Source organism: Schistocerca cancellata, chromosome 4 (assembly GCF_023864275.1).
Source record: "Schistocerca cancellata isolate TAMUIC-IGC-003103 chromosome 4, iqSchCanc2.1, whole genome shotgun sequence".
Lineage (NCBI taxonomy): Eukaryota > Metazoa > Arthropoda > Insecta > Orthoptera > Acrididae > Schistocerca > Schistocerca cancellata.
In genome coordinates, this window is record NC_064629.1 from 49,260,239 (window position 1) to 49,275,816 (window position 15,578).

The following is a 15,578-nucleotide window of genomic DNA, read 5'->3' on the forward strand; positions in this document are numbered from 1 at the left end:
ACTTCTGGATAGTATGAGTAGTGGAGCAACCTATGTTCTCCACCACTCTGCATTGTTGCCAAATTTTGGTGGGAAAAAAGGCCAATTGGGCTATGTCCACTAACCAAACTGTGCAGAAGGAATTGGCGCGAAATACATATTCCAACAGGATAATGCCTGCAAAACCGTATTTGTCTTTCGAAAGTCTCTTCGGGTTTGCTGCCGGATCCTAAAATCAACTTGACTCGATATTTCGGCGATCCAACTGTTCGCCATCTTCAGGAAATGCTGCTTCTGCTGATGAGTCCCACTGAGAACTGACGCAATATTGCAATTCGACGTCCTATATAGGCCACCGTTCAGTAAACGGCGCATGCGCCGCCCATCACGGTTTCTGGCTTCCAAAACAGGGAGGTGGCGCCGCCCTTAGTGAAACACTGCTGGCAACGATATATCGCAATCAAGGCCGCACCGAAGAACGTTCAGTTTTGATGCGAGATAATACAGGATTCCACGTTTTGCTAAGAGGAAACTCATTGTCTCTGTTGATTAAATTATCAGCCAACCTAATTTCAATCGCCTCTTTATAGACACTATTCCAAACACTGGAAATGTTGGCAATCATAACAGTTTCCTCAAATTTCATTTTGTGTCCCTCATTTAGGCAGTGTTCTGCTACGGCTGATTTTTCCGGCTCTTGTAGCATCGTGTGCGAATAGAACAGCCAACGTCAGCTTTCCCACATTGACACAGGATTTTGTACACCCAGGGGTTTCCTAAGTCCCAAATCATCCTTCACAGAGCCGAGCAGAGCCCTAATCTTAGAGGGTGGACAGAACACACTCTTAATGTTAAAATTCCTTAAAATTCGTCCAATCTTAAACGATAAGCCTCCAGCATAAGGAAGAAACACCACAGATCTATGTTCCTCTTCGTACACCTCTGGAGATGGTCCAGATTCCATAGCCCGACGAATCTGTTTCTCGGTGTATCCATTTTCCTTAAAAACAGTCATCAAATGCTGAAGTTCTTGGGTTAAGCTGTCTGCGTCGGAAATGGCATATGCTCTCCACACCAAAGTCCTAAGGACGCCACTACGTTGGTGTAGTGGATGACAACTCTTAGGGTGCAGATACCAATCTATGTGTGTCGGCTTTCAGTGAACACTGTGTCCCAAAGTTCCATCTGGTTTTTTATAAACCATTACGGTTTTTGGAATAGTGTCTATAAAGAGGTGATTGAAATTAGGTTGGCTGATAATTTAATCAACAGAGACAATGAGTTTCCTCTTAGCAAAACGTGGAATCCTGTATTATCTCGCATCAAAACTGAACGTTCTTCGGTGCGGCCTTGATTGCGATATATCGTTGCCAGCAGTGTTTCACTAAGGGCGGCGCCAACTCCCTGTTTTGGAAGCCAGAAACCGTGATGGGGGGGCGCATGGGCCGTGTACTGAACGGTGGCCTATATAGGACGTCGAATTGCAATCTTGCGTCAGTTCTCAGCGGGACTCATCAGCAGAAGCAGCATTTCCTGAAGATGGCGAACAGTTGGATCGCCGAAATATCGAGTCAAGTTGATTTTAAGATCCGGCAGCAAACCCGAAGAGACTTTCAAGATTTATTACGCCGGGAAAGCCTACGTAATCACGTACTTGTCTTTATTTTTATTCATTATCATATAATATCATTCATTATCATTTATTATTATTATTATTATTATTTATACAATGCACATGCGTTCGCTTCAAGGTCGGGAGTCCGACTGTGTTACTTCATACCCCTGCCACCAGAGAGCGTCGCCGTGACGTCATTCAAGATGGCGGATTTTGGCGGGTAGAAAGCCAATTTGGCTAACTCCACTACCCTAACCCCCAAGAAAATTGGCGCAAATTTGAATTTTGGCGGGAAAATAGGTCAATTGTGCTATTTCCACTAACCTAACCCTCCAGAAAAAATTGGCCCAAATTCAAATTTCAACACGATAATGGCTGCAATCACCGCACTTGTCTTTATTATTATTCATTATTACTCATTATAATTTATTATCATTTATTATCATTCATTATCATTTATTATTTATTATTATTATTGTCCTACCTCCACTAGAAAATTGCGCTAAGTTCAAATTCCAACATGATAATGTCTCGAAAACTTTACTTCTATTTATTACTATCATCATCATTTGTTATCATTTATGATTTATTCAAGATGTCCAATTTCGGTGGGAAGAAAGCCATTTGCGTTACATCCATTACAAAACTCTGTCACACGTTCAAATTCTAACACCACAATCGATCACACGTACGAAATAGTCCACATCCTACGAACTTAGACAGTCAGTTATCTTTTTTCACTGCTAAGCTATCAAAATCGTGTCAAATAATAAACTGCACTTGTACTAACGTAATTAACATCTTCTGATTTTGCAAGGAAAAAGGACTGAAGTCTTTCTTTCAAGCAGTACAGTCATCACGTGCTTTCCAACAGACTTAGTACACATCCTTGAGATCGCAGCAAGACCCAGTGCGCTCGCCACTAGGTCCAGACTCCAACTGACTTAGTTCAAATCATCGCCAGCAGAGGAGGCCACCCCTGGCGCCACCGGTCAGCGGTAGCCCGCCACTGGTCAGGTGGCCACTCTGACCGTGGTAGCCGCTGGACCCTGTAAACATGTTTTCGCTGAACACGCTGGAACCTGCCGATTCTGAAGGCACAACCATAGCTTGTCTGCTCACCACATGTATTCATCCCTCCCACACGTTTCGCACCAAAATTGTTTCCCTGGGAGCGGAATCTACCAGCACAACACACAATGGTCGGCCATTCGGTCCAGCCCACGGTCGGCAAAGAACGCCCTGCCACACTTTTGACGCGAAAGTTGTTTTCCTGGAGAATGGAATCCGCCCTGATGTCACACAACAGCCAGTCCATCACGTGGCGTGCTCGACAAAGAACGCTCTCGCTAAGTTAGCTGACTCAAGACCGTCTGTTCTATCACACGCGCGTTATAACCAAACACACGCCGCTGCCCCGCGGGCGACCGACCGCTTTCGTCATACACCCTTGATCGCTGCCTCCATACACACGCCAGACATAGTCATCTGTAAATATGCTAACACCCACATCGCACATCTAAACTATCAATTGCCTAAGCACTTAACTGCATTTCAATTTTAATCATATTAAATAATTCAATTTACAATTTCATGTAAGTATGAAAAGCAGTTCAATTATCTAATTTCAACTACTTTCAAGGTTGAGACCGCCACCTTTTCCTAGGGACCAGCGCCGAGTTTGAATTCTGGCAGTAAAGAAAGGTCACTTGCGCTTTTGCTACCAACCTAAGAAAATTGTTGTAAAGAAAGGACACTTGTACTAACCTTAGCCACCCGACTGCCACTTCCTCCTAGAAACCAACGTGAAGTTAGAATTCTGCCAGTAAAAAAAGGTCACTTGCACTTTCGCCAACAACCTAAGAAAATTGTTGAAAACGAAGCTCATCAACACTAACCTAAGCCTCCAAGACGCAACCTCTTCCTACGAGTTTTGGATAAAAGGACTCACCCTGCACTAGGCCCATGGATGGAGGAACGAATTTACTTTATTTAGGGATGGAGTATATGTATCACAGAACACACGCACTGACATGTTCTACACCATACAGACCTGCAAACCACTCCTACATAAGCCACCAGCTCCATCGCCGATTTCTTGAATAAATTTGGCAACAATGCAGAGTGATGCAGAACATAGGTTGCCCCATTATTAGTATGCCACGATGAATACAGGCATACATCAATGCTAGATGGTTCAAATGGCTTTGAGCACTATGGGTCTTAACATCTGAGGTCCCTTAGAACTTAGAACTACTTAAACCTAACTAACATAAGGACATCACACACATCCATACCTGAGGTAGGATTCGAACCTGTGACCGTAGCAGTCGCGCAGTTCCAGGCTGACGCTCTTAGAACCGCTTGGCCACACCGGCTGGCAATGCAAGGGGACATACTACTTTGTATTATATATACCGGTGTGTACAGCAATCTGGACCATCACTTCTGAAGGTCTCGCTGTATAGTGATAAAACATGCAATGTGTGGTTTTCATGAGCAATAAACAGGGCGGAAATGATGTTTATATTGGTCTCTATTCCAATTTTCTGTACACGTTATGGAACACTCAGAACCGAGGTGATGCAGAACTTTTTTTGATGTGTGTATATAAATGTTATGCCCTCTAGTATCACATTATATTATCTATTTCCTGATGACACTAGCTTGGTAGTAAAGGTTGTTGAGTGCAACACTGGCTCGGTTTCAGATACTGCAGTTCATGACGTAAGTTCATGGCTTGTCGAAAATAAACTGACGCTAAATCACAGTAAGACTCAGTATTTTCTGGGTCTAACTCACAATTCAACAAAATCTGACGTTTTAATTTCTCGGATGGGCATATGATTAGTGAAACTGAACTGGTCAAATTTCTAGGTGTTCAGATATATAGTAAACTGTCGTGAAAAGCCCACGATCAGGATCTTGTTCAAAGACTTAATGTTGCCATTTTTACAATTCGAACGGTATCTGAAGTAAGCGATCGTTCGACGCGAAAATTAGTCTACATTTCTTATTTGCATTCGCTTCTGTGTTATGTTATTATATTTTGGGGTAACTATTCCCATTCTAAAAGGATATATTTGTCTCAGAAACGGGCGGTTCGGGCAATCAGTGGTGTAAGTTCACGAACCTTTTGTTGGTCCCTGTTCACTAGTCTCGCTATTTTGACATTGGCCTCTCAATATATATTCCTTTCTGTCATTTCTTGTTAACAATATTAGCTTATTCCCAAGAATAAGCAGCTTTCACTCAGTTAATACTCGGCAGAAATCAAACATGCATTTATATCGGACTTCCTTAACTCTTGTTCAGATAGGTGTGCAGAATACTGCTACATCTATTTTCAGTAACCTACCACAAGAATTTAAAAATCTTAGCAGTAATCCACGCGCTTTCAAATCGAAACTTAAGAGTTTCCTCATGGGTGACTCCTTCTATTCCGTCAAGAAATTCCTTGAAAACTTAAACTGATTCTTGTTGTGTTCTTGACTGCGTTTACTTAAACTTATGTCTTCACTCTTTTCGGATTCATAAACATTTTATTTTTATCTGTTATTGGCTCTGAGCACTATGGGACTTAACTTCTGAGGTCGTCAGTCCCCTAGAACTACTTAAAACCTAACTAACCAAAGGACATCACACACACCCATGCCCGTGGCAGGATTCGAACCTTCGACCGTAGCGGTCGCGCGGTTCCAGACGTAGCGCCTAGAACCGCTCGGCCACCACGGCCGGCTTCTCTGTTATTACTTTTATGTAACACTTCACGTATTGACACGTTCCTTGACCTTGGAGATTTGCTCCTCAATTTGGTCCTATGGAACTTGACGTCTAAATAAATATACTATTCTCAGTGGTACTGCGTGAGTGTGGAGGAAAGGAAGAGTGAAACATGGTACCAGAAGTGTTAGTCCAGCCACAAAGTACTAATAAACTTGTGAGGATCGTGTGTGTGCTCTCCGTTATCATTCCAGTGTACGTTGTTTCAATGTCTTTCTCTCACACGTGTACCAAACTTACGATGTGTGCATATTATACATTATAGTACTACTTTAGATAATCTTTTGACAACATGGATGTAACAGAATTCAAAACTTGTGAAGATAAATAAGCCATATCTCAGTTTATAAACAGTGGTTGGTTGCCCTAAATTCACTCAACAGTATTTTCAGTAACATTAACTTGGCAGTGTTTGTTAATTCAGACAGCTGCGTAATAAGGAAAATGTGTTCCTATCTGAAGCAGTGTAGGTCAAGTAGGACAGACCTAGTTCCGTAAGCAGGCCACTTGAGACAATTCACTGACTCTGCGTAACGTCATCGCACCGGCCGGCTGGTGTGGCCGTGCAGTCCTAGGCGCTTCAGTCTGCAACCGTGTCACCACTACGGTCGCAGGTTCGAATCCTGCCTCAGGCACAGATGAGTGTGATGTCCTTAGGTTAGTTAGGTTTAAGTAGTTCTAAGTTCTAGGGGACTGAAGACCACTGATGTTAAGTCCCATAGTGCTCAGAGCCATTTGAACCATTTTCATCGCACCATCAGCGACTTGCCTCAGCAGTTATCGTGACCGTGAGCCATTCGGAATGCGCCCAGACGTGACTTCAGGAACCCCAATATAATCGGCTTTTGCGAGTGTAAGTGCTGGTCATTTGTCCAAGCAGGTCATCAAAGCATCTTCACATCATCGAGTCGTCTACGACTGTATGTTGGCTTCCGCTGCGAGACCCCCAATGTACTTCCACCCCCACACAGTTGTTCAGCCGCAGCCTCGATGGGGCGAGGGTCGAACTAAGGTTCCCCCAGCACCGAGCCATTGAGGTACGCAAGCGCCAGCCACCGCTCTCCAATCAGGTTGAAACGTCCCCTTAGAACAATTGTATACGAGACTATGCTTAAACTGACACACAATATTTTTAGCGCAACGCAATCTGACTATCAAAGATCCCTGCAAAAGAATGGCCCTGAGTAACATTAAACTATACCTTTCACAAATAACTTACCTCACAAAAATCTTCATTACTCGAACTACTGCAATACAGCGAGCGCCACTACTGCCAGCTAAATAAAAGATTCAAACTACGGAAGTCACTAACTACTGATAGGGATAGTTAGCAAATGAAAGATATTAATAGAGAACAAACAATGTATTTACCTTAATAGTCATAATATATATAGCAGTTCATGACAAATTACAAAACTCCGCCATCTCTCTCCCCACATCCACCACTGCTGGCGGCTCACCTCCAACTGCCCAACGCTATGCGCTGTTAACATCCAGCTGCCGCTGCGCAACACTACAATGGCAGACAACAATGCAAACTAGCACACAGAGCGCTACGTAACGTTGCCAATAAGAAAACATAAACAGCCTACTTACAAGGTGTCCGGGGTTTGACCATGGGCAACACCACCGGCTAAGGGTCTGGAGGGGGAGTTCCGAGTGCTGTGACAGGTTCGCGCCGCTCATAGACGAAGCGCTGCCACCTGACAGCAGAGAGGCAGCTTGCAAGGCGCAGTTATCGAGGCCGCAGCAGAGGCGTGTGACGAGGAGGCTCGCACCGGCAGGTGTTTGCCAGCCAGCCTGACGTCTGCCTCCTGTGGGTACAGTACTGTATATCTAACTAGAAAGTCTATTAATTATTTCGTCAACCACTGTCTGCGATTATCATATCAGCCCTTTGGCTAAGATCAAAGTGTAGTGTCTGTTCTTATCAGCTTAATCGCTCGTAAGATGCAGTGCTGTCTAACACTAATATGCGATGTATTTTTTTTAGACCCTTCTTTTTTCAAAGGGAGTCGATGCGGTAGCCCGGTCTACGCGAAACCAGTCCGAAGAATCCTGCTCTCGAAATGGCTGTGGCAGAGTGTGGGACACCGGCTGGCTAGCAAGAAAGTCGCATGCGCCCCACCTCCCCTTTCCTCCTAGCCGAGGCGTCCAGACGCCGGTGTCGCCTCTCATTGCGAGTGGCTGGCCACCCTCACGGGGCGTGCGCCCGCAATGGTGCACACTCGTATTTCTCTCCCCAGCCAGCCATTCTGCTGGACTTCCACCGGGGCTAACCTAAACGTGTGTCCTTTTATCTCGACCGGAGTGCGCCACTGCACTCCGGATCAACCCGAGATCTCCCATTCTCTCGCTTAGATAATTCTTAGTTACAAGCACCAGCCCAGTGCCAGACAGATGACGTCGGCCACGAAACTGGTACTCCGGCTCGGTTCCTACCTGAAGTGTAACCCATCCTGAGTTCCTTCCCATTTAAAGAATATCCTCTCGAGTCTAAAACATATGTTCTTATCAGCTTAATATCTGATAAGTCCTGCATCGCAGGACCAGAATATTAAACTCATTTTTGGCTCATGACCGAGTGCTAGGGGCTTGCTCCACCTCTGCCGCGGGTTGGCCCGGCATTGTAGTACCGCCGGGATCGGCCCACCAGTCTGCCGCCGGCAGTGCTGCGAGGCGGTCACGCGCCGAGCGCTGTAAAAAAATGGCTCTGAGCACTATGGGACTTAACATCTGAGGTCATCAGTCCCCTAGAACTTAGAACTACTTAAACCTAACTAACCTAAGGACATCACATACATCCATGCCCGAGGCAGGATTCGAACCTGCGATCGTAGCGGTCGCGCGGTTCCAGACTGAAGCGCCTTTAACCGCGTGGCCACACTGGCCGACCGAGCGCTGTAGGCGAGGCGCTGTAAGTGCCATTTTCCTTCTAGACCACCATGGCGCACAACTATCGGGAGAAGACATTACGTTTCAAGTTTTGTTCCGAGTTCGCCCGACCCAAGGCCCGGTAGGCAGAACGATTTATTCGCGATGAAGTTAAAATACCACCAACGGATCTAATTGGTATCCAATTGTCCTTAGTTAGCAGTCCCGTCTACGTCAAGATGATTAACGATGCGGCGTGCGCCAAGGTGCTTCGAGAGGCAAAACGTAGACTGCGCTTCTGTCATTCCGGCGGCAACATCCGACACGTTACCGTCGATCACGCAGGTCTCGGCACACGGACGATAAGGATCTTCGAATTGCCGTTCGAACTACCTGCAGACGTCGTCATCGCGGCGCTCCGTCCCTATGGCAACGTTCTGGAACATGTTGCCGAACGATGGGTACAATTTCAAACCTATCCCGTTTTAAACGGTGTCAGACAGATCCGCATCGAGCTGCAGAAACACGTGCCTTCCTATCTACGTATCGGAGGCTGCCGTACCATTATAATGTACGACGGGCAATTTCGGACCTTTTCTGGTTGCGGGAAAGAAGGTCATCTACGGTCTGAATGCATTCGACGACGCGTCGGGCAGCTCTCGTTGTTGGAAGCGTCCGTCACACCCATGATGACCGCCCTACCGGTCACTTACAAAGCGGCTCTTGCCACTTCTACAGTTTCGTCCAGTCCGATGCGAGGTCCCTCCGATCGGCACGTCCCACCGTCCCATTCACCTACGTACGGTGCAGACGTTCCACCTGACAATCTTGCCGCCGAACAGACTCACGCACCGGACGCTGAGGAGACCAGTACTTCTTCACAACACCTGTTTGACAACTTCATTGTACCCACCGACGCCTTCGAACCAGGTCAACGCTCCTCCTTGCCGTCGTTCGACACTGAGGAACACGTGCGCAAACAACGCTCGCCACGTAGGCGCAAACGCCGCCGCCGTTCACCCACGGGCTCTCAAAGTGTCGCCACCCAACGCGACGAAGACGACAGCCAACCAGCCGACATTTCCACGCAGAGGTCGGCGGACGTCTTTCACGATGAACAAGACGATTCGCAGGACGGCACCACCGTGGAGGTCGCCACGCACAATGAAACGATCGCTGCGCAGGTTGAGACGCTTGTCTCCGCGCCGACAGAGCTCTCTCACCACGATGCAATTCCCATGGACACTGGACAGACCCACGGCACAGGAGCATGGGCCGACGACGTTGAGGAAGGTACGCCCCCTCCTCCGGATGAGTTGCCTCCGCCGGACGAGGCTACCTGGTAACATCAAAAGCGAGGCACTGCAGCAGTTGGGACGGGACTTCCTGTCAGTGCCCTCCTCATACTTCCCTTGGTGATGGGAAGATGCGCGTCCACCACCACTGAAACAAACGTATCGGTTCGCCACACTGAACATCAACATGATCGGCATTGCACCCAAGCTGAAGTTCCTATGTGACATGACATGCTTCGGGCCTTTGACGTCGACGTCGTCCTTCTTCAAGAAGTACGCGTTGCCACACTACCATCGGTCTACGGCTAAAACTCATACACGTCCACATGTGATCAATCAGGGCGTGGAGTGGCTTTCTAAATACGCGAAGGAATCCCACTCCAGGACACGACAATCCTTCCCTGTGGAAGGGGCATGGCTGTTACCATCTTCGACACGCGCGTCATCGATATCTAAGCTCCGTCTGGCTCCACGAACCGTCGGCAGCGGTCAACTTTTTTCGAACATGACGTGGCGCCCTTCTTTTCTGGGCGCTATGATCGCCTTATCATGGGAGGTGATTTCAACTGCGTACTCCATCCGCAGGATCAAATGCCTGGTTATTCGCCATGCCCGGCGCTGCTCACCTTTAGTCGAAGATTTTCATCTAGTGGACGTTTTGGAGAAAATTCATGGCAATACCCCCGGTTTTAACCATTATACAGCACATTCTGCGAGCAGACTGGACCGGTTTTATGTCTCTGCCCAAATTGGGAATGAAGTCTCCCAAGCAGAACGATGGCCCCTTGCATTTTCGGACCATTGCGCCGTCATTTGCTCCCTGGCTTTGCCACCTCAGTCAGTAAGGCGCAGCACAGGTTACTGGAAGCTTAATTCCTCCCTCATTAGTGATCCACACTGCCGACAATGTATTGCCACTACATGGGCGTCTTGAGATAGACACCTCCCGCAGTACACATTCACGTTCCATTGGTGGCTCAAATGTGCCAAACCTGTGATCAGAAAGGTCTTCATGCAATGTGACAAGGAAGCAGCAGCATGGCATCGAGACACCACAAATTTTCACTACGCCGTCCGTGAGCTCGATGCGCTCCCTCCATCACCTGAAACCCATAGGCAACGACAGCGTACCAAAGCTTGTCTCGTCTCTCTCCAACATCCACGACTGCATCGTGTCGTGGTGCGTTCCCGAGACAGGACCTCCTCCACGACGAAACGCCATCCACAATCCATGCCGCATCCGACCATCGTCGTCGACGTCGACTTTTCGTCCCTAACATCACGATCACCGACGGTGTTCACCCCACAACACAGGCGGCAGTGGTGTCTGCCTTTGCTGAACATTATCACCAATTTTATGACGACGAACAGATGGCAACGCCAATTCCTGATGATCTCTGTCTTTCCCCTGATCGGACCCTCACCATAGCGGAGTCAACGTCCATGATGCCTGCAATCACCGCAGAAGAGGTGATAGATGCGATCAACAAGGGGGCCAAGAACAAATCATCAGGACCGGATGGTCTGCCCGTGGAGTTTTACTGGGCGTTCATCACGTTAATGCTTCCTCGCTACCGAGCGAGGTGGCGCAGTGGTTAGCACACTGGACTCGCATTCGGGAGGACGACGGTTCAATCCCGTCTCCAGCCATCCTGATTTAGGTTTTCCGTGATTTCCCTAAATCGCTTCAGGCAAATGCCGGGATGGTTCCTTTGAAAGGGCACGGCCGATTTCCTTCCCCATCCTTCCCTAACCCGAGCTTGTGCTCCGTCTCTAATGACCTCGTTGTCGACGGGACGTTAAACAACACTCACCCCCCATCTCACCCACTTCCTCGCTGGATGGAAATGATTCAGGAACTCTTTACTCCGTCCTTCCCAATTCCACCTATATTCGTCACTGGCATTCTTCTACCTGTGCCTAAGCCAAAGGGAGGGTCTCATGTCTCTGCATGTCGCCCCCTTACATTAATTAATGTAGACTAGAAAATCTATGCACGCCTCTTAGCAGCGCGCATACGCACCATCTTACATACGGTCCTTTCACCGGAGCAGTGGAAGAGCAGTGTAATTGAGTAGGAGTCTTTCCATATTTAACGATATGTAGGGTATGTAGTGATATATTGTTGGGTCGCATATCGGTTTCGTGTTCTAATATTCAAGCCCCTGTCCTCGGTGGGAGAGCAGTGTAATTGAGTAAGAGTCTTTCCCTATTTGACGATATGTAGGGTAGTTTGTAAGGTTGCAATATGGCGATCTGTGTAAAATAGCTTTTTGCTGCTGAAAGTCTGGTCTGTAGATAGAAAAAAAGGTGAATGGTGCTTCCACACCAGCGGCATCAGTAATTCAGAGGGTAAATTAAATTCGATAAGAGCTAATCATAATGCTCCATTCATCCTTTGTGCTGGAATATAGGAGTCTATATAGCGGTGAGAACGTTTGCGTATGGCGAAAGCAGGAAGGGTAACATGTGATGGATGGGGTACCACGTTAGGACCAGAAGGAACAATGCATTTGACGTTATTCTGCGCTATTTTCGTAAAAAGGTTCCGTTAGGGCAAGAATTTCCATGCATACAAGCCGAGACGTGAAGTAAGCTCCTACAAAAGCGAGCATTAACTATTTCTGGGACACTATACATTTTCCGAGAGGTTGACTTGGTTCTTATTTTACATAGCCATGTGATATCAGTTTAAGATTGAGAACCTTGTTAGATGCGCTTGCGATGGTTTGTAGATACGCGAACGCATTTCGTGGCATTGTGCCAGTTATGCTGGGCAGTCTAGCACGGCTAGACTCATCTCGCATGTTCTGTTAGGACCGCGCGGAACAATGCAACCTGTGCTATTCTGGAACGTATTTCTGCAGCGTCTGCAAGGGTGAGTCGCTTGGCAATTAGCTCTTTGCCGGACCGCAGGTAGAGAGAGGGATCACAGCAGCAGCAGCGAACACACACACACGCGCTGCCCAGAAGATGACTTGGCGCTTATTTAGATAGACACCTGTGATGTCGGTATAACACTCGAAGAACGTTAACTGTAGAGGTGACTTTGACGTGCCGTCGGCAGCGCTCCTGCGCTAGCTTGCATCCAGCTGGCCCTGCAGAGCTCGTTGGACCCTGTGATAGTCGCAGTTGATGGTAGTTCAGAAGTGTACTTTATGTGCTCTGAGTGTTTGTGCACTGGATAATTTTCGGCTGTTTAAGCACTGTGAGCGTAACACATGCATTATCTTTTGACGTATTGGAGCTGTTTTGGTGTTTGTTGCTTTATTTTGCGAACAGGTGTACAGTGCTTGATTTCTACACATGACAGTTAGCAAACGTGTTAGGGATGCCACCGCCTCATCCTTGAGAGATCCGAATGGGCACCTGTGTGTGGCTTGGCAGCTGACAGTCACGGAGGCTGTCGATGCATCCCGACTGCTGGGAGCCTCCTGTGCAGTCCAGTGGACAGGGGGCGGCGGGTGTTGTTTTCACGTCTGTGCATTATTTTGCGAGCAGGTCTGTAGGCTGTCTTATGCGTTATTTGGACAGTATACTAGTTGATTTCGTGTGTGCACATCAGTGTACTGCATTATTTAGGAATAGTTTGCATGTCTGTGTGCTGTGTACTGAAATTATTTCGGTAATTTAGGAGTTGTTTGCGTGTCTGCACAGTGTTATTTCGCCGGCCGCTGGTGGCCGAGCGGTTCTAGGCGCTTCAGTATGGAACCGCGCGACCGCTACGGTCGCAGGTTCGAATCCTGCCTCGGGCATGGATGTGTGTGATGTCCTTAGGTTAGTTAGGTTTAAGTAGTTCTAAGTTCTAGGGGACTGATGACCTAAGATGTTAAGTCCCATAGTGTTCAGAGCCATTTGAACCATTTGAACCAGTGTTATTTCGGTAATTTAGGAGTTGTTTGCGTGTCTGCAGAGAGTTATTTCGGCAATTTAGGAATAGTTTACAGGTCTGTAGGCTGTGTGGTGTGACCCCAAGCATGTCAGAGCGTGTGTTTTGTATCAGTGTGATAAATATACTATCTCAAATCCATACCTAAATAAATTGTTTCAAGATAAATAAAGTACACTCCTTCCTCTCTCCAACAGCCCAGCGCAGGCTGAGTCATTTTCTTCCCATCTTGTGTTATGTCACAGAACAGTCGACAGCACCCTCTGCTGGTGGTACTGTGTACTAGGTCAGTTAGACTCCAGACCCCACGGTGACCACACTGTTTCCCACCATTGCGCCCCCCCCCCCCCCCCTACACTGACCCCAGACCGTCATCTTGGATTACGTAATGGGAGTAATGACAGTGCACTCTGGTGACAGTAATATGTACTAGGTCCAGACCTCGTTGTGAACACGCTGTTTCCTGCCACAAAATCCTCCATCCTGGATAATGGTTCTTTTGTCATCAGCGGATGTCATGGCCGCCATCTTGGGCTATATCACAGAATGGACAACAGTTCCCTCTGGTGGTTGTACTGTGTATTAGGTCAGTTGGACTCCAGACCCCATGGCGACTGCACTTGATGGTTGTAGTGCCTCTAATTGTTTAAATAAATAGTGCATGCAAAATAAAGACTTATGTCCATCACAGGACAAGTCCTCTTCCCGCCATTTCCTAGGACGAGATGGCGGTCGGATGACTTAGGTTAGTGGAGGTAGCCCAACTGCCCTTTCTTTCCTGTCATTTTCTTAGGTTAGTAGAGATAGCCCAGTTGACCAGTAGGCCTCACTGGAAAATGAAGTTTATGGGTTTTAAGTTGATCTCTCTGTCTCGGAGCAGTGGCATTCGTAGTAATGTATGTCCTTGCTTATTGTTCTGTGAACAGGAAATTGAATGTATTAACCATTTTTCTGATTTTGCTTTGGAATTATACTGTTGGATCTCGTTTAAGCTCAGTTATGTTGTTTTCAGAAAAAAAGGTCAGTGTCTTAGTGATGTACTGCAGCTTTCAAAATCATGGCTTTATTACTGTTCAAATTCATGGTTATACTGTTTACAAGTTTCCTCTCTTGATAAACTGCTTTAGGGGCTTCTCTATGGCTTTGTCTTCCTCAATGATTTTATTTATTTTGTGCACTAGTACTATTTAGGTCAGGTAAGTCATCTGCTTTTTTAAAGTGTATGATGATCATTTTGCAGTAGGTTAACGTTGTTTAAGCTCGGTTTGACATTTTGCTGTATCCCTTTCCTGACGAAATGTTCTTTCTCACTGACGGTGATGTCAATTTGATTAATGACAATTTCATAAAACAGTGCTTCGTCTTTTTGCCTCTCCATCCCATGCGTTGGGGTAAACAGCCACACCACATAGCTCTAGCAGTGAATTCATGTAGAATATACACCCTTGTACACTTGCATGATTCTTTTGGAAGTAGCCTAATAACTTTTTAATCCTATGTATAAGTTAAACTCCACCTAAGTTTCTGTTTTCATGCATGTAGAAGGTATGCCTTTTGAAGTCAAGCAAATATTTTAAAAATATCTTGTAGTGTTTACTATATATGAAAGTGTGAATCTACCTGTACTTTTTCACAGAAATGCCGTCTCTGTTAAGCAATTACAAAACTAGGACGGTCTCCAGCAAGGAAACGTCTAAGATGGAGAAAGAAACGAAGCATGTGTTCCCTCTAATTACGTCAATTCTTTGCATCTACACTCGAATTACTCTCGTGTCAGTCGCTCTTCTCTTACTGGACGAAGAGAGGGAATGAACAAGATGTTGACATTGCATTCGACAGCTTGATACTTCAAATCATACTACAAGTCCTCTAGATGTATGCTTCCGTAAATCGATTCAGGGTAGCGCCGAACGGCTCCATCGGCAAAGCTCAGGCCATTCCTCTTCCACATCCTTCTTCACATGTTCTACAGTTTCGTCTCTAACGAACTCAGTCACAACGGGACAGTAACTGGATTCTCCTTCCACTTAGCGTTTCATTGTGTATATTCTGACTTACTGAACTGAATCTTTCAATTTAATTACAAACTACTGAGTCACACTCTACTTTATCACAATAAACTTTACAAATATGACAGCAAATT

General features: G+C 46.6%; 2 pseudogenes; both read left to right on the forward strand.

The window, feature by feature from the left end:
* Positions 1 to 7,258: 7,258 nt before the first annotated feature.
* Positions 7,259 to 7,377, forward strand: LOC126186532 (U2 spliceosomal RNA; annotated as a pseudogene).
* A 482-nt stretch (positions 7,378 to 7,859) lies between these two features.
* LOC126186528 (U2 spliceosomal RNA) lies at positions 7,860 to 8,035 on the forward strand (annotated as a pseudogene).
* Positions 8,036 to 15,578: the final 7,543 nt, after the last annotated feature.